This window comes from Puntigrus tetrazona, chromosome 5, assembly GCF_018831695.1.
Source record: "Puntigrus tetrazona isolate hp1 chromosome 5, ASM1883169v1, whole genome shotgun sequence".
Classification (NCBI taxonomy): Eukaryota; Metazoa; Chordata; class Actinopteri; order Cypriniformes; family Cyprinidae; genus Puntigrus; species Puntigrus tetrazona.
The window spans coordinates 29881647-29900810 of NC_056703.1; the positions used below are offsets into that span (position 1 = coordinate 29881647).

General features: G+C 35.8%; 2 pseudogenes; both read right to left on the bottom strand.

The window, feature by feature from the left end:
• Positions 1 to 530: 530 nt before the first annotated feature.
• LOC122346042 lies at positions 531 to 14054 on the bottom strand (annotated as a pseudogene).
• Positions 14055 to 14976: 922 nt separating this feature from the next.
• Positions 14977 to 19164, bottom strand: part of LOC122345121 — a 4601-nt pseudogene continuing 413 nt past the window's right edge.

Here is a 19164-nt window from a genome sequence, read left to right on the forward strand (position 1 = left end):
TTTTAAAAACCAATTCGAACTATAGTTGTAGCACGATCTTACTTTTCATATTCAAATTAGACCAATTTGTACTCTTTTTCTATATTCATACCTTTTCATGTAACTGACTTAATAGACCAGTGTTTAGGCAAAGTCCTTCAAACTTAAGAAAGAAGAGTAGGCTCTGTGATTTTGGTCAAAACCGAATAAACAGCTCATAAACACTACAAACACAGGTGGGCGGGGCTAAACAGCAGCGATGCGTTATTATTTGCATTTTAATGGAGCATTCTTCTAATGTAGGCCAATTAACCTCATTATTAAGAGTTTGCATACTTCACCAACAGATGGAGCCATCAGACAGGCGTCAACTATACATTAATAAATAAATAAATAAACAAACATTAAAGCACTTTTTGTTAAATAATTTTAGAGTAGATTTATTAATCTGTGCATGGGAACTAGCTAGACACTCGTGTATGATGCATGTATGTGTGTGTGTGTGTGTATATATATATATATATATATATATATATACATTGAAACAGATATGGTTTTTGCTAATGTATACATTTAATTAGTTAATGAAAATCAATACAATATCACTTATAAATTACATTAATATTACAAAATCAACAGACAAAAATCAGACAAAATACAATGTGATCACTTACAAGACAGATACATGTTGCTGGAATCAAATACAGGCACTGTTACTGTAAACACAAGGACCTGAGGTATAAAATCTTACTATGAAAAGTTTACAACATCAATTAGTTCAATTAATTAAAGAGGATTAAAACAAAGCATGCCACCCATGGCGTCGTCATACTCTGTATCAAGTCACGCTCTTTGTAAACAAAATATTTCAAAAGGTGTATCATATTTGTGTGTGCTGATAACATAAAAGTGGGTAATAATGTAACCTCTTACCACATTCTGGGAGAAAACCGTGCAGACTCAGAGTTCATTATCTAAATTATCTCACGATAAAAGGAACTAAACAGATACAGAAAATTCAAGAGCATGAGTTAAGGCAATCATAAAGAGGGGTAAGCTCCAACAATACACACCAAGACAGTTTCAGTCGAGTAATTACACCAGAGCTCACTGATAAGCTCAACACTTCATTAATACACGATAAATCAATTTGATAACAGCTTCAGCTAAACTAACTAAACCAAGCTAAGCTAAGAGAATCACACTGGCATCAGAGTCTAGATCCAGATATATATTAGCGGATGAAACCACTTTTAATGCAGCGATTAGTCAGTTTAATCCATGTACACACTCTCCTTTTCGAGAGCAGCATTATAATAATATTTTCCTTCATTATGTACAGCAGATATACTGTATAAAATGCCATGAGTTGGTCATGCTTTTCAATTTCTTTGCGATTCACAATCTCAATCAATTGCTTGTTGCCGTTATTTCTAGCGTTCTGATTGGTTGATTTGACTAGGTAGGAGGACCTCCACTGTGAAGCTGACCGTTTTGGACTGGAAGATGCTGTATGTGTTGTCAAACCGCAGCACATCTGAATAAAACAAAATACAGTAAGTGCATTTAATGTTAACCTCAACTGGTGATATGAAATAAAGCCTGTTAAGCCTGCACTTACACACTCCTGGCTCAGGGCAGGTGAGCGATCCGTCCTCGGGCACCAGGTGCGCATTGTGACGCTGATTTGGCACAATTTCATTCATTTCACTGGCCTTCATCCACTCTCCAATCTTTTTCTTCTTATATACACCAAAACCTATGTCAGCGCCATCACAGGTGAATTGCCATCTAAAAAAAAAAAAAGTAGAGCATCTCGCATAGACTGGCAAACTGCATGTCTATTACCAGTTTCAGAAAGCATTTTTGTGTTGTACTGGTATTAGAAAAAACATTTTTGTGTTTCCTCCTCAGATTGCTAACCTTAGAGCACAGTTTGGTGCAAGTAGCTCATATTCCACCTGATGAGATGAGCCCCGGCCGATAGTCACAGATTCATCATAGTCCACTTTAATGGAGTCTCGAACATAGTAGGTCTTGGGAATCTCTGACCCGAATGTAATCTGAAAAAAACCAAAAAACAAACAAACGTTACTTTAATTTAATGTTCTTAGCTGAGAAATGTTGGTAAAATCTAAATTAAAAAATCCAAATAAAAAACGGAGAATGAAACTTACAGGAGCATCGTGAGTGCAAAAGAAAAAAGCCTGACCTTTAAAGTTAGTAAAGCGTTTAATGGAAAATTAGAAAACAGAAGGGAAAAAAAACAGACAGGAAAGGAGCCCAAATTAAAGTGGCTTTTAATAAAGAAGACAAACCTTTACATGTACAGATGGAGATTTATTATTCTACATATATGGGCGAAGTATTTTACTCAAAGAGAAAAACATTAAAACATTACAGCCTGCAGATGTGTTCATGTTAAGTCATTTTCAAAAGCTCGGAATCCAGGAAAATACAGAAATGAAGAGTTTAAATCGTTGCTAAACACAATAAGAAAACAAACAACTTGACAACATTAACATCAGACACTTTATAAAGAGTTAAGGTCACGTTGTCTGGAGTCACAGACTCAAATATAAAGATGTTTTAAGAAATGGTGCTTCACTCAGAATGATGCACTTTCATGCACATTATTATTTTCATGCACAGAAACAAATGTAGACACTCAATATCATAGATAATTGTGCACATTAAATAGCTCAATATCCAAATTCACGTACTATACATTTTATGGTAGCCAGTAATAATGATAATAAAGTTCTTTTTAATAAACGTTTTTTATTTAAAGGACCCAATCCACTTTTTTGGGAAATAGGCTCATTCTCCAACTCCTCCAGAGTTAATGAGTTGAGTTTTACCGTTTTTGAATCCATTCAGTCGATCTCCGGGTTTGGAGATAGCACTTTTAGCATAGCATAGTGGAGCTTTCCCTTAAAAATGCTGAAAAATGATTAAACAAATCAAAATCAACAGTAAAAAATTATGTTTCCAAAACAGTAAATTGGTTTCTATTTTTTATCTATATATATATATATATATATATATATATATATATATATATATATATATATATATATATATATATATATATATATATATCAAGGAATGCTAAATTGTAAAATGTTTCCACAAAAATATTAAGCTGTTATAATAATAAGTTATAATAAAACGTTTCTTTAACATCAAATATCTGAATGATAGTGAAGACTGGAGTCATGGCTGCTAAAATCATATTAATACATTTAGATGCTAATAGCACACATTTTTGTAATGTATAGTTGAAGCATGTGAATTTGGATTTAGACATTTTATTACTCACTCCATAAAACATCCTTGTGTAAAGACATTCCAATAGAGGCCTGTTCTGTGATTGTTCTGTGTCATTCAAACATGTAATGACTTCTTCTGTGCTTATTAGTACAAACAGATCTTTCTTGAGTACTTGCATCCTTTCCCCTTTAGCGATTTTCCCATGAAGGAAGTGCTCTGGTTTTCTTTAAGGATAATCACAGTTTTAATAGGCAAGGAAATTGCCATCCATATGTCTCACCAGAGGGAAAAAAAACACTCTAGCTGGTTTTAAGACAAAATAAACAACTTCTATCTTCAGCTCTCTAGCCTTAAACACTGAAAACAAACATGATTTGACTTGTGAGATATCACAGTCCAACAAAGACTCATAAATATTTGTAGCTAAAAAAAACTAAATATCCATCCACTTTGAACGTTCACAAAGTCTTCTGAGGTCTTTTTAGTATTTCCAGTCCTGCAGGGGGCAGCAGCTCTACCTGTGTATCTACATATGGACACAAAACGCCTCAGTTCAGAATTAGGAATGCGATCCATGTTTTAAATCCTACATGTGCACCAACACAGAATTATATTTAGAAATTAAAATGTAACCCTCTGGTCGTCTTTGGTCATCTCAGATCGAAGACTTCTAATGTTATAAATAAAAAAGAACAATGTTTGATTTATCGGAACGGTACAATACTTGGTGATTTTGCGGCACAATAATATATCATGGTTTTAAAGCAGTAGTTTTAAAAAATCAACATTTATTTAACCTGGAGCAACATTATAGCTAGGTATAATAATATAATATATTAGCTAGCAATGGTTTGACCGGACTGGAGTGAATTATTGTGATGTTTGGACTCTCATTCTGACGGCACCCATTCACCGCAGAGTATCCACCGGTGGATGACGATCAAGTTTATCTTCAGAAAAGTACGTTTTTGATAGCGAACTACGTCTTTTAATTTTTTTTTAATGAATACCGAATTATTTAGCTACAAAAATGCACATTTATTTACAGAATAAATATTATTGAAACAAAGTATTATATGTAATTTCATTAAAAGGTACAATTATTAGATTTGGACTGAGCATAAGTCCCCTAAGCGAGGAATACCAGAGGGTTAAAAAAGTACTCGATGTCAGTTCGACAGCTTTCTAAGTGCCAGTGCCACTGTCATAACAGCCCTTTGCTCTTCACATTCAGGATTTATCGCAAACAGAATCATATCCTCAATGCTTAGACAGATTGGAGGGGAAGATTAGTCATGTCATGTGTTCCAAAGCCGCAACCTTGCCAGCTGATCAACTGAGTAATCAGTCTATGCAATAACCAGTGGAGCAATCTAACACGCTGTTGTCCAGATTACACCACACGGCATCAAGCGTATCATAATGAAGCTTAAAATGTTGTGCAAGCATAAACTGATATAGATAAACAGCCATTTGACAGCTATCCTACTTGCTTTGGGACACATCTACAAGCCGACTGTCAGAGGCAACAGGTTGACTATGTTCTCAGCTACATTTCCTGGTATTGCTAAATCATGGGGGTGTAATAGCAGCAGGATAAGCAGGAAGCTCCTATAGGTTTGAACTAAACAGGCAATAGTCAAATTCAAGACATATTTAATTCATTTCAAAAATATATACTTCTAAAGAAAATTCCAATTGCTAAGCATCTCTCTATGACACGAGATGAAGACAAAAGTAACAGAATACAAATAATCCAAAATAAACTTTTGCATTTGAATCTGTATTTCGCATTATTTTCTAAAAGATTATATTTGTTAATTGGAATTATTTAGCTATTTACCTAATATATTTGTAGCAGATCGTGATCTAAAAGCCAGTGAAACTTTGTGACGCAAACTGTCATGAAACTGTGTTGTTCCCCATATTTTTATTTCGGTGGTTTAACAGAAAGACTGCATTTTGGGTTGGTGGTTAAAAGTATAAAAGGTTAAATGTTGGTGGCTGGACCCTGTATAAACACTGTACATTTAACCTTTTGTTTGTTTGTTTGATATAAATTAAATATTTAACTATGGAAGATCATTTCTGTCATGTATTAAAAAAAAAGGTAACTGTGACTTTTATATCTTAACATTCAGACTTTTTTATTGAACTTCTGAGAATTGCAAAATATAAAAGTCAGAATAGCATGTTAACTCACATTTGCAATAATAACATTGTGAGATTAAAAAACTACATTGCAAGATGCAGACTTAGAATACTGAGAAAAACCACCAGACTTGCGAGAAAAAAATCTGAGCTGTGAGATAAAAAGCCACAAATATAGACCTAACAGTTAAAAAAAAATATCCTAAAGGAATAGTTCACTCAAAAATGTAAATTCTGTAATGATTTATTCACCCTCAAGTAGTTTTAAACCTGTATAAATGTATTTGTTCTGCAGAAAACAAAGGAAGCTGTTTTGGGTCACCACTGACTTTCCTAGTATTTTTTTTTCCTACTATAGAAGTCAACGGTGACCAAAACATCCTGGTTATAAACTTTCTTTCAAAATATCTTCCTTTGTGTGCAGCAGTTTCAATTTTTCTGAAAAAAAAAACAAAACGTCAAATTGTATCTTGTTTTTTAAGAATCCATGTGAAAATGAAGTGAAGCAAGAGCCAAGTTGGAACGGCCTGTCTGGATTTTTTTTTTTACGACTGGGAACTGCAAAGCATCTTGTTGTCTCCAGAGCATTTTTATTGCTTGGTTTCTGTGCAGAACTGTGTTTGCCTTTCCCGTTATTCACACTACATATGCAAATCTATTGGCGGGGCCAAACAGGCAGCGAGGTAGAAGCAGGCACGGATCTTCTTCTACGGAGGTGATGCTTATCCACACTTACATCACAGAGCGGCACATTCCACAAGCTGTTGTTTTAGCAGACTAGCTTCAATATGACCTGTTTTTAGACTAACGAGAAAAGTTCTGAAACTAACGGGATGTTTTCATAGTACAATGCATGACCCCATTAATTCCAAATACGTTCTCTGAAACCTCTTAATATTTTACACAGCTGATCAGTACTTCAGTGCTGATTTCAGAATAAATGATCAGATAAAGGATGCTCTGTCAATCAAAAATTGGTTTTGCATATGGGTTAGACGGAAACTACTGACTAATTTTCTTGTGGCTTTCGCAGCTACGTTAATATCTTAAAGGAATAGTTCACTTTGAAACTAAAATTAATCAGCTTACCCCAAGAGCATCTAAGGTGTAGGGGTCTTTGTTTCTTCATTAGATCCAATTTTGGACAAAGATTCATGTGGCTTCAAAATGAACTATCCCTTTAAGTGTTTTGAAGCGAACTATCCCTTTAAGTGCCATTAAATTTCAACTGAAAGATAAAAAAAATAGTTACACCTAAACGTTAGCTCGTTAGCAAGTCAACGTGATTTGAAGTGTGAATGAAGAATGAAGTGTGCCCTTTGTTTTACTACTCACCCTAGTTCTACATCTGGGGTCACCATCAGGGTCGGTCAGTTTACCTCCATAGAATGCTGGGAGCTCCTCAGGGTCAATGTATTTCTGTAAAACCTCCTGCCAGTTTGCTAAAAAGACAGAAAAAGAAGCTTCTTTTGAGAATTTTGATGCTCAGTGTTGCACACAAAACTGAAAATGGGAACAAGCAGCAAGTAATTCAAATGGAAGTTTGGCAAGCAAGTGAGTTCAAAATAGTCACTTGACAATGCCAATTTGTCTGGTTTGGTCAGTTCCTTCTAGAAATACCCACAGTATGTCTTTTCCATTGAGAAAATACTGTAATAAAATACTGAAATTCTGTACAAGCAGTGCAACTTCTATTCTTTCTATACTGTGTAGGATCCCTGAAAATACATTAGTGCAGTAAGAAGCGTGGTCGCTTACATCCCAGGACGACGACCTTCCGGCGAGTGTCCTCACTCAAAAAATGTTTCACCAGATTGTAAGCCACAGGAAACAGTTTGGGTGCTGCAACAGAAAAGCGGTATATCACAGTGACATAAGTAATAAGTATTGCTTATTCAATAACTTCTAAGTAAGCAAATATTCCAAAATAATAACTGACAAAGTTTGGAAAATACCACTGACCTTTAATGACAAATAACTTCTTGAGTCCCTCTGGATAGTTGTCTTCAAACATAGTGAGAACCTATGAAAGAACATTAAAAGACATGTGTCTAATGCAACCAAAAGAACCAAACAATATATTAATAATCAAGAAACAAATACAAAAAAAACACACCTCTCCGTAAGTCTCTATAGCAGGCTTATATAAGTGCTTCATTCCCAGACCTTCACAGTCATAAACCATAGTAATGGACTCAATGTTCCTACCCAGCTGGAGCAAAAAAAAAAGCAAAACAGACAGACATAAACTATTAAACATGCATAAAAACCGTTATATGATTTATTTGCTCAAAATGACTTGAAAGACTGATGTGTGATTCACTATTAAAGTGCAAGGGTTTCTTTTCTATCAGCTGAACCCACCGGATGCAAAACATTCATACAACCTGTAAACCATGACAATTTTAAGATTATGCTTCAATAATTTAACTACATATTTGCGGTTCTGATTTGGTTATTGGTAAACAAAAATATTTCATAGTTCGGGTTATGTTTAGCGACATGGTAATGGTAAAAAAAAAAATTAAAGGGGTCATATGTTTAAACGCCCCCAACATTTCATGTCACAGAGTGGGTTCATTTTCATAACAATGTCCAAAATGTATACGCAAATAAAAAAGGCGGAGCTATTATTCTCACTGTAGTTGTTGTCGGCGCTATTTTCTGGAGAAACTCTTGTGTTTCAGTGAAAGTAAAACGACTTTGTTTGGGCTTCTAAAAGAAACCCACTAAAACCAGTAGAAATCAGTGGTTAATTTGTATTTACATCACTGTGCAACCCAAATATTCTGATGTGTTGGCGCTTTTACACAAGACCGATTCCTAAAACCTGCAGAGCAGCTGTGTACAGAGAAACAATAATGTACAGTATGTGGAAAATAATGTTTTTTGAACCTTAAACCGCATAAACACATTGCAGTGCACCAAATACATCATATGACCCCTTTAAATAGAAGGGAAAAATAAATAGAAGGGAAAAATATAAATAAAATAAAACTTATATCACTTATCATAGTTTTTCCTCATCACGTTTCACAGCTCCACACCTACCCGTTGACTCTGTAGGTCGCACTCTTTCTGCAGAATCTCACAGTCCCTGACTTTAGACTTGATTAAGTCCTGCTTAGACGCCGAATGCATCAGACCCTTAGGGTCCAAAGGCCCGATGACATCGTACCAGACGGGGCTCCCTTCACGGTCATGGCCACACATGCCACCAGACAGATACTTGTCTATTACCTGAGCACAAAAAAAGTGTCAGTGGCAACCCTTTGTCTCCCACTATTCCTTAAAATGTCTTCTTTTGTGCTCAACAGAAGAAAGAAACCCATACGGGTTTGAAACAGGTTTGAGAAATGTCATTTTTTTAAGTGAATTAATGGTACAGTAGCAAAAAAAAACTGTTTATTTTATTTTATATATATATGATAAACAGATACATCAGATATGAATGTGTTCCTAGATCCTAAACCAAATGCGTCATACCTCTGGCACCTGCCACTCCGTAAGGATGGTGTCAACTTTCATGTGTTTCCTAAATTCCATATGCTGCACATGAAAAACAACACATGATTAAAAAACACGTCTGTGTTTTTGCCCTGAACCTGTATTTGCATGTTCAGGATTGAGAACCGGCAAATGCCGTCACCATTATCAGTTCTGAACAACATAATTTGTGTTAGATACTGCTGCGCTTTGACCTCAGGTTCAATGGATACTGGTAACAGAGTTCAGAGGCACAACAAGATGGCCTGCAAAGTGCGAAATAGAAGACCCGCGGACTACAGAAGCATCACTCGCGCGAAAACAAACAGCACTTTAAACACACTCAATAGCATTAAATGATCATGTTGTAATCGCCCATAAGCTGTTATTAGACAGTGACGTGACTCAGTAATTAAAACCTGAAAAGCACACTTCAGATCTCCTGTTTTATGTTTCTGAAAAAGAAGTTGTTTCTTATGCACTTATTTGACCTAAATTACAGTAAAGAGTTTTATCTATTTTATTTTCAGCACCACTGCGCTAGTCTTCAGTGTCACATGACCCCGAACCCTTGAATCTTAGTGTATCCCGGTATCCGCAGAATATTCAGTACAACTGTTAGAATGATTTCTGAAGGATCATGTAACACTGAAAATAGACAAATCAGCAATCCAGAGTGTAAACGAGGAATATCAGTGAGATCATATTACATAGTCTTTTTCAACATGTCATTTTAAGCCTTTGGGTAATGTACACCAAACACTGACATAAAGCCTGGCATTGAGAAAGTCAGTCACACCCAAATCCATCAACTTTATGAATCCAGAGATTCGAAAAATGTTCATCTTTCAGTAGAGTTTGACACAGTCTGTGCCCAAAGGTTAAATAATCACACATTATTCAAAACTGTGAATTTAAATTACAGAACTAGAGTAATTCCTAGAGTTCATTTAGGCAACGCTTTAATTTAATAGTCCACTTTAGACCTTCTATTAATAGCAAGTAACTTTGCCACTAAATGTCAACTAGCAGTCATTACCTTTATTTTGATGAGTGTGCAACTTATTCTACTAACCCTAAACCTACTCTCAAAGTTAGATATACTTTACTATTCATAAATTTTAGGGTCAGTCGGATTTTCTTTTAAATATATATCACTTTTATTTATATAACGCTTTTAACAATACAGATTGTATCAAAGCACTGAACAGTATCATGATAAGATTGAACAATTTGTTATTAAATGCAGAGACGGCCTCTGTAATCAAATCAACAATAATATATAATATTGTAATATAATAATAATAATATATATTTAATCAGCAAGGATGCAGTAAATTGATCAGAAGTGACAGTAAAAATATTTATAATGTCAAAAAATATAAGATACCTTGCGCAGCATGGCCTCGGCTTTCTGAAGATTGAAATTTCTGGCTGTAAAACAAGACATTATTATAAATGATTTTCTTCTGTAAAACAGCAGATTATGTTATGTTTAAGTCGCGTTTCATTACCTGTGCTGCAAAACATCACATAACTATTACGCAATAATAGTTCAAATCAATTGCAAGTTTAAAATGTAAACACAGACTATTTATTTATTCATACTCTCAAAGCACAATTTCACTTAAAATAAAGTTAGGGATTTTAACATTTACCATTTAACCATATTTGGCCATTTTCGAGGCCATTTTTAAATCAAGCATGCATTTTTTAAGCAAGCTCGCTGAGCAGAAGAGAATTCTTTGAAAAATATTACAGATCTCAATATGAACACTATGTGTGGCGCTAAAATAAATGCATTAACAGAGCTGTTGTAATTATTATTATCGTCATACCTTTCTTATTTTATTTTAAAAAATGCATGAAATGGTTACCTAGCAGCCGACAAGTGACACTCTTTTCGTGCAGATTTGAACTTTGAACCCTTGGCAGATAGATCGAGAGCTCGTGCAGCGATTGCGTCTTTCTCTGAAACTTTCAATGCTTTTACACTGCCGACATTTTCATTGTTCTGCGTATATATTCAGTCTCCTCACTTAACAACAAGCTCCTCCTCAGCATCACGTCCGCCTTCCGCAATGTCTCTTTTCGCTTCGCACATTAAGCCATCGACTAGACTTATCGTCATTATCGCAATTTTTATCGTGAGGAGAATTTTCAATGATATATCGCAAACACTAAGATATCGCCCATCCCTGGTTTGCACGAGAAAACTATTCGTTTCCGGCCCTAATCTTTAGCTACAAAATTGGTACACAGACAAAATCCATTAATAAGCAGGCACTCGCAGCATAGAGAGCAAACGTCCTTACTCCACCAGACAAGCTTTCATGCGTCTTAACTCAGTCAACATAACCGCATGCCACTGAAAGTTACTACTTGGTAACAGATTAACTTAGTTTAGTTGAAAAGAAAGAACGTGTGCAGGCCCATGAGCAGACTAGTTAGGCCGCATTGTGCTGACCTTCAGTATATTCCCATGTAGATAGGCTTACTATAAAGGGAAAAGTCTATCCTCGAACAAGAACTACCACAAAACACATTCATTACTAATTCAACCCAACCCAAATTCATTTCCACAGTCCTGTAAAGTCAGTGGATTAATTTTATTGTCATCTAGTCACACTTGTCTGTACCTGACTGGCCGAGAGACACGACTGACCCAGAATTAGTCAGACATGGAGTCATACATAAGTATTTAATACTCATAAAGGAGATTATGTGACACAGCTGACAAAAGTGCTCAGTGTTTTGTGGAAAGGATATGTCGATCGCTTTCTTATGAATACTTTAAGTTAATTTATGGACTGTTTATATTATACTTAAAGAAAATGTGCATTTGCCCATGCAGAAATCGCCATGGCGTGTTGCTAATGTTGCTAATGCGGTTGCCAGGGTGTTCTGGATGGATGGCTGCTAGGCGTCTGCTTACTGGCTCAACCCCAAGCTTCTTGATATCTCTGTGACATTCTGGTCACTAGATAGGGCTTCAACGAGTCTGTGAGATTTTTTCACCCATTTTATTGTCCACAATTAAGCCAATGTGTCTAATCGTTCGGAAAACGTAACAGATAATGCTTGTGTTTTTTGCACACACAGTGCGAGGTGAGTTACGGACACCGAGGCTACGGTTTTGTGCAAATTCCCATTACTACAAGCAAAAACAAAAGTGATATTTGACTTATTTGTCTCTTATGTTCACAAAGGCTGTGTTTAGCCTGTCTGGTGAAAAAAAATATTCTGAAATAATATTACAATTTAAAATAACTGTTTCCTATTTTAACAGATTTTAAAAGCGCAATTTATTCCTGTTGATGCAAAGCTGAATTTTCAGCATCATTACTCCAGTCTTCAGCAATCATTCTAATATGCTCATATCAATGCTGAAAACACTTGTGCTGCTTAATATTTATGTGGAAACATTCTTTCACGAAATTAGCTGTGACTAAAAACGTCTTGTCACTTTAAGCATCCTTGCTCCACAAAAAAGAACTTGCTAAACCTAAACCTATGTGCCTGTATGTACGCATGAACTACAGCACCAGTGTACTCAATCTTACACAGCAGTGAACTCATATCACATCACCGCAGACCTCAATGACGCGTTTCACAATCGAGCCTTTATCTTATCAACACTTGCGAGGCGCTACAGCCTTTATTAACGAAATGTGCATGTGTCAACAGTCTCCAAAGCGGCACAAAAATGATAATACTGGTACGCAGAAGTATGCATGTGAATGATCCAGATCACAGAGTCAGGATTAATGAGATTCTCCAGCTTCCATCACGCACGCTAGATGGCTTCACTGTTCGTATGAATCTAGTGATTAATTAAACAATTCCATCAGCAGTCCTGCACAAAATCCGCGCTGCTTGTCTCTGTCTGGTGCCTAGAAATCCCTACAGCATACTGGCTGCATTCAGAAACACAAAACAGCCTTTGTCAAAAGCACAGCCTCCGTAAGGCCGTCAGCGAGGTGTCCAAACGCCACTCTGGAGGGTCAGCTAAAAGTTTAGCGAATTACTAACTAACTTTAAACTTACCGCCCCATGCGCTTTCTGTTTCTTAATAAAATAGCCATAAAGACTCAAATAACTTCTAATCATAACAACGGACGAAGGCCTAATCTATCATGCGTTGAGTTCCAGGACTTTGTGAACTCGTCCTTGCCGTTCCTGACTGCAGAGATACACGCAGCATTGATCCAATTACGTGATTCATACTGTCTGAACATGTCGTCCCTATCTACAATCTTTTACATAAGTCAGATTCGACTCTATAGATATTTGCATCCTTTATGGTTTTCTTCTATACATTACCTTTTATTCATACGGTCATTCTATTTGGCAGGTTGTATTTTTGTGCTTAATATCATAATCATTTTATCCATTGCATACAATACTACTCTTTAGGCTGCATCAGTTTAGAAGATTTTATTTAATAGTTGTTATTATACATTAATAGTCATTCCACAATCTATAGGTCATGCATTCTTTCACATTAATTAATTACTTTACCAATGCCTGTTATAATATTGACATCCATGAAAAAGAGACTCAAGACTGTTCTCAAACGTATATTAGTATAGAACAGAGATCATTTTCTCTCTCTTTCATTCAACTTGAGCAGGAAATTAATATTTAACCTATTACCTGCTCGCTGTGCATCACGAACGTGAGTGAAGTAGCTCACCTCTCAGCCATCGAAGCAGAAAGTGGTCACTCTGGGATGGACACTGGGGTAGAATATCTTAACTTTCTCTCGAAACTTAAGAAAACAGAAGAACAATTATGCAATGTCACAGTAAAGTTGCACATGCACATCCGCCAGCAACATCTATTCACGTGCCGGCAACACCGAAAACTTGGTCAGTTACGTAATTCACACAGCTCTGCAAAAACATAACACTTTTAGGCTCGTATGAAGGTCTTTTGGTTCTGATTTTCAGAACGAGCGTGACTCGTCTGTTTTGATCTGAGGCGAGCGCGTGGCCTCTCCGGTCGTTTCATTCAAAAGGAGCAATTAAATCCACGGCATTCTCTTTGAGAGAAATAAAGGGTAGTGATTCACCTGGGCCAAAGCTTCGGCTTGTTTCACGCTCAGATCTCCGACTCTTCCGCTCATGTCGCCACGAGTACACCACGAATAACTGTCTAGAAATCAGCTCGAGTCTGATAGACCGCGAGCGCTCAGTGATGTCTCGTGTCCTCCCACTAGCTGTGCTGCGTCTCTGCCGCTGGGGGCGCCAGGACCACTCTTCCGTACTATACGGTTTATCAAATTAATGCATAATCTATCACATCCAGTTATGTAATCATTATTATTATTATTAGTAGTAGTAGTAGTAGTAGTAAAAGCCACCTTTAGACTTAATGTACTTATTAATTTAAAAACTGCTTGTTTTCTTAAAACTAACATTAGCCTCTATTTTCTTTTTTTTGCTGTGTACTGAATTAAGCTGAAACTTATAGTACTTGCGTATCATTGCTCTTTGTTGATTTTGAGCGTTTCCATTGTCCTCGTTTCCAGTCTCTTTGGATCAAAGCCTATGCTGAATGAATAAATGTAAATGTTGTACTAGTTATTCTTTTGCCTCTTATATTATTTTAATATATTTTATATATTTACTTTTATTAGCTTCTATATAAAAGTGTGCATATATGTATATACATACACACACATATAAATATAATTACTTCTATATGTTGAATGTTACATATATAGTAGTGGAAGAAACAATGTTTTTACAAACAATAACAATACGATTAATTTTGCTTAGCACAATTATTATTTACTATATAGTGATAGTTTGCTAAATATATATTAAATAATATATTAAACAAAATGAGAGCAAACTACTATTATTATTATTTTATTTATATCAATGTATGTAACTAAGTTGTGTTTTTACCTAAAAATAACAATAATTGTAAATAATTGGTATTGGTGTTTTTATATTATAAAATTATTGGTGGTACTGGTGTTCTTATTATAATCATTAGTTGTTATATGTGATAGTGTGTTACAGATGTAAGAGTGTAAGAAACAAAACATTTTTTTAATTATGCAATATATACATTTTTTATTTTGTATTCAATACAAAAAAAATACAAAACTTCTTTATACATAATAAATGTGACTACAAAATCTTTAAGTTATTCATATTTTATATAAACCAGAAAAGGACAATAAATTATGTATTTACACCTATTTACAACTGAACATCAAATTCGATTTAATAGATAATCTTTTGCTGGCTTTCATAATGAAGCAGTATTCCATGCCTGTCTGATTTGTCTCCACGGCGTTCCTAAAACAGACGCAGCGATGAAGAAGAATACTAGGATGAGACCTTTAGCCAAAGCCTCAGAATACGGCTCACCTGCACAAAAAAACAAACAAACAACTTTTTAGCCTGCTTTAAACAATGTGCTACGACTTCAGCAAACATTCCGACACAAAGAAAAAGTAGTACAACAAGTGGTTATTTCTGTCTCGTTCTATGGGTAGCTATACGAAACCCAGCCCTCACCGGTATAGTATCTCGTGAGAGGGAAGGCCAGCTCAGGCCAGCACACATCGTTCCGGTCACAGTCAAACTCGGTGAAGTTAATACTGAACCTGCAGCAGAGAAGATACCTGAATAAACCTTCATGACTTGTGAATAATGTCATATGTGCAAGCTGTAAACACAAATGTATTCAGAAATTAAACTGCAACTGTATCTATGCAGTAATCTCAATCTGTTCGTGTAGGACCCACCTGGATCTAGGGGGTTGTGTGATAAGAGGATTGTCAGTAAAGGTCACAGACGAGGTCACGGGGAAATTTTGCATTAGCTCTGGGTTTAAACAGGAGTTCTCCCTGCCCATACCACACTCTATCCTCCATGATGTTTCTATGAAACTGAAGATTGGAAAAACAGTGAATGCCAAACAGTATGTTCTCAGAGTATCGGAAGTCTGTATCCTGACATCCCGCTCAAACATTAATAAAAAGCTATCGTGTTTGCTATCAGGGAAATGAGATGATGAGAGCAATACAAGGTTGAATGAAGCAGTCCTGTACCTAATCTCCATTGCTTGGATGAACGTCTGAGGCGATCCCTGCCCACTTCCCATGATGCCGCTCCACACGTGGATGCGGAGGTGGGTGGGAACAGCTGAGCACTCTCCAGTGCTGCTCTCTGCTGGCTGACTGGAGTTCTGCACTGAAGCTGAGATACAAGAGCGAGGATAGTTATCATTCAAATCACTTACAGCAGTTGTCAGCTTTTTCAGGTGAATATTTTGTGTTTATGAAAGTCTCTTGCTCATCAAGGACGCATTTATTTTGATCAAAAGTAAAGTAAAAATGTGAATTTTATTCCAATTTAAAATGTTTTCTATTGTTACATATCATATTAAAATGCTATTTATGTAATGACAGAGCTGAATTTTCAGCATCATTACTCCAGTCTTCAGAGTAATCAATCAGTGTAAAACATTTCCTTTTATTATTATTAATTTTCAAAACAATTTTGCTGCTCAATATTTTTGTGGAAACCATGGAACGCTATTATTCAAAAGCTTAAGGTAAGATTTCTTTAAATTAATTATTTTATAGAAATTAATACTTTTATACAGTAAACTGATTAAAAATGAAATTGAAAGGAACAAATACTAAGCCGCAAAAACAATAAAAAAGAACAATATTAATTGAACACTTACAGTAAATAATATTCTAATATAATATAATAACAAATAAACACCAAATCAGCATATTAGGATGATCTCTGCAGGGTCACGTGACATTGAAAAATGGAGTAATGATACTAAAAATTCAGTTTTGAACCACAGGAAAAAAAATTATGCTTCAAATTATACTTAAAATAAAAGTTATTTTAGACTGCAATAATATTACTGCATTTTTGATCAAATAAAAATAGAATGAAAATAAATGAAAATGCTTTTTAAATTATTCCAAACATTTGACCTGTATTGTAGACAACTTGATCGTATTTTAAAGCAACTATGCATTTCGTAAGACAAAGTATAAAACAGATATTGTACATGTTACAGATAAATGTTGATCTAGTGCTCTACTAGTAATGTTGACCCAGTCTGATAAGTTGGAAAAGTTTGGATTTCCTGTTGAGAATTGTAGCAGACACCAATTCAGCGAGGACATCACGACTGCTTCTCTGTGAAACCACATACAAAAGAAGCCTTTTCAGATGAAACTGTTCTCCAGAAATCGATTGCATTGTGCTCAAAAGCCTTCAGCTGTGTTGCTCACCTCAAAAGACTGCACTGCGTCACGTTCAGCAGACTCGCAGGAATCATACAGCCTGATGAGGAGTTGATCCCAAACAGAACTGGTTTCAATTCAGCAGAGGAGCACAGGCCATCTCCACCTGCAGAGGACACATGCCCAGGATCCAACTAATGCTTTTCTGTTTAGAAGTGGTTTAATGAATATGCATATGCTCCAGTACCTGGTTGCCACTGATTGATCTGGGCCCTCTGTATTACTTCTGTATCAAAGTCTAAAATGCCACCAATCACTGGCCTCTTCACCTGGTAACCTACACAAACGTAGGGGGAAAAGTGTAATGCATGATAAATCACTTCTGACCGAATATTGATGTTTCTGAGCATCTCAAACTGATGAATCATAAGAGTTCTTTAACCTGTATTGTTAGAATTCGGCTGAGATGTTTCATTTCCATTCACAAACACCCAGAGTATATTCGGTCAGAGACACTAGAAGGGAGGCAAAGGACAGCGAAGAAAATGTTAGGGAGTGCGTAAGAAAACAGGTGCAGTGAAGAGGTGTGTGTCGGTCGTGAGACTGACTGGTACGGTGATGTTCCCAGAGGTCCGTGTCACAGTAACGCCAGTGAGGCCGCTTCTCGCTCCAGTAAAGAGTGTAACGCAAGGCCACAACAACGGCACACTGCTGTGGCACTTTAAAAATAATAATGAGAATAATTACACAATGAAAACGTTACTAAAAGAGAAATGATGGCAATATTTGTATTATTGTTTGCACACAAGCATTTAAAGGTTTAGGACTTTTAGAGATGACCAAGACTGCCTTTATTTATTCACACAGGTTAAAAACAAAAATACTGTGAAATACTATTCCTATTTAAAATAACTGGTTTCTATTTAAATGTATTTGAAGTATAATTTTTCCATGTGACTTAGGGCTGCAGTGTTACCTAATACTTCTAAATTAATTCTAAATACAGTGGTAAGTAATGTTTGGGCAACCCCTTTCAGAATCAGTAAAAGAGATTATACAAAATGCAGGAGAGTACTAAATAAAAAAATAACATGCATTTTGTATTAAAAAATATATATATATATATTTTATACTACATTAATAATTATATTTAAATGTAATATAATGAAAATGTTTAAAAGTATTATTTAATCAACTTTTTTAATCAAAAATTCATAAAAACATTAAAATAAACATCTGATGGAAATGTTCATGTAACTGACCAGATACAGGCTCACACGAGAATTTGACAGAATGATCTGAGGTCATCAGCAATTTCATCCACAACGCTGACTGTGATTATTATACCTGAACGTATGGAAACATAATGAGCAGTCCCACATTAAACAGAAGGACAATACAATCAATTTTCAAGCTATATTTACATATTTACAGCATATCACTGAGGGTAGACTACAACCGACACTATTCCTTAACAGTGTAATGTTGTATTTTGAAACATTGATAACTTGTATAATATATTTTTACAGGGCTGATAAGCTTGTGTTTGGCTGTGATAAAAGGATGACAGGAAAGAAAATTGTTATAATGTATCTCTACCTCCCAGTCCATCTTTAATATCCACTCTCAGGTCATCAGAAGCAGGTGGACAGGACTCCAACTCTCTCACGCACTGTCGTAGAGACTCAAAGTTTTCCAAAAGGCCACTGGAGCATTTTTCTGCACACTGGCCCAGTCCAGACTTCTGCTCATGTCACAACACGACTGAGATTAATATTCATATCACATGTACAAATGCTGCCACACTCGATTAAACTAGCTAGCAATGTTGCTGCATCTAACCTGTGGGACGGTGAAATACTGCTCATCCTTAGTGAATATTGGATCGCCCTGGCGTAGCTAATGGCAGGGACAGGAGCTGTCATCCGCAGGGCTTGAAATGATGGACGCAGGCTTCTGGAGAGCTGCAAAAAAAAATCCAGAAATTAGAACTTTCTGTTCAAAGACGTTGAGTACTAAATCATCTTATTAGGGAATGATTT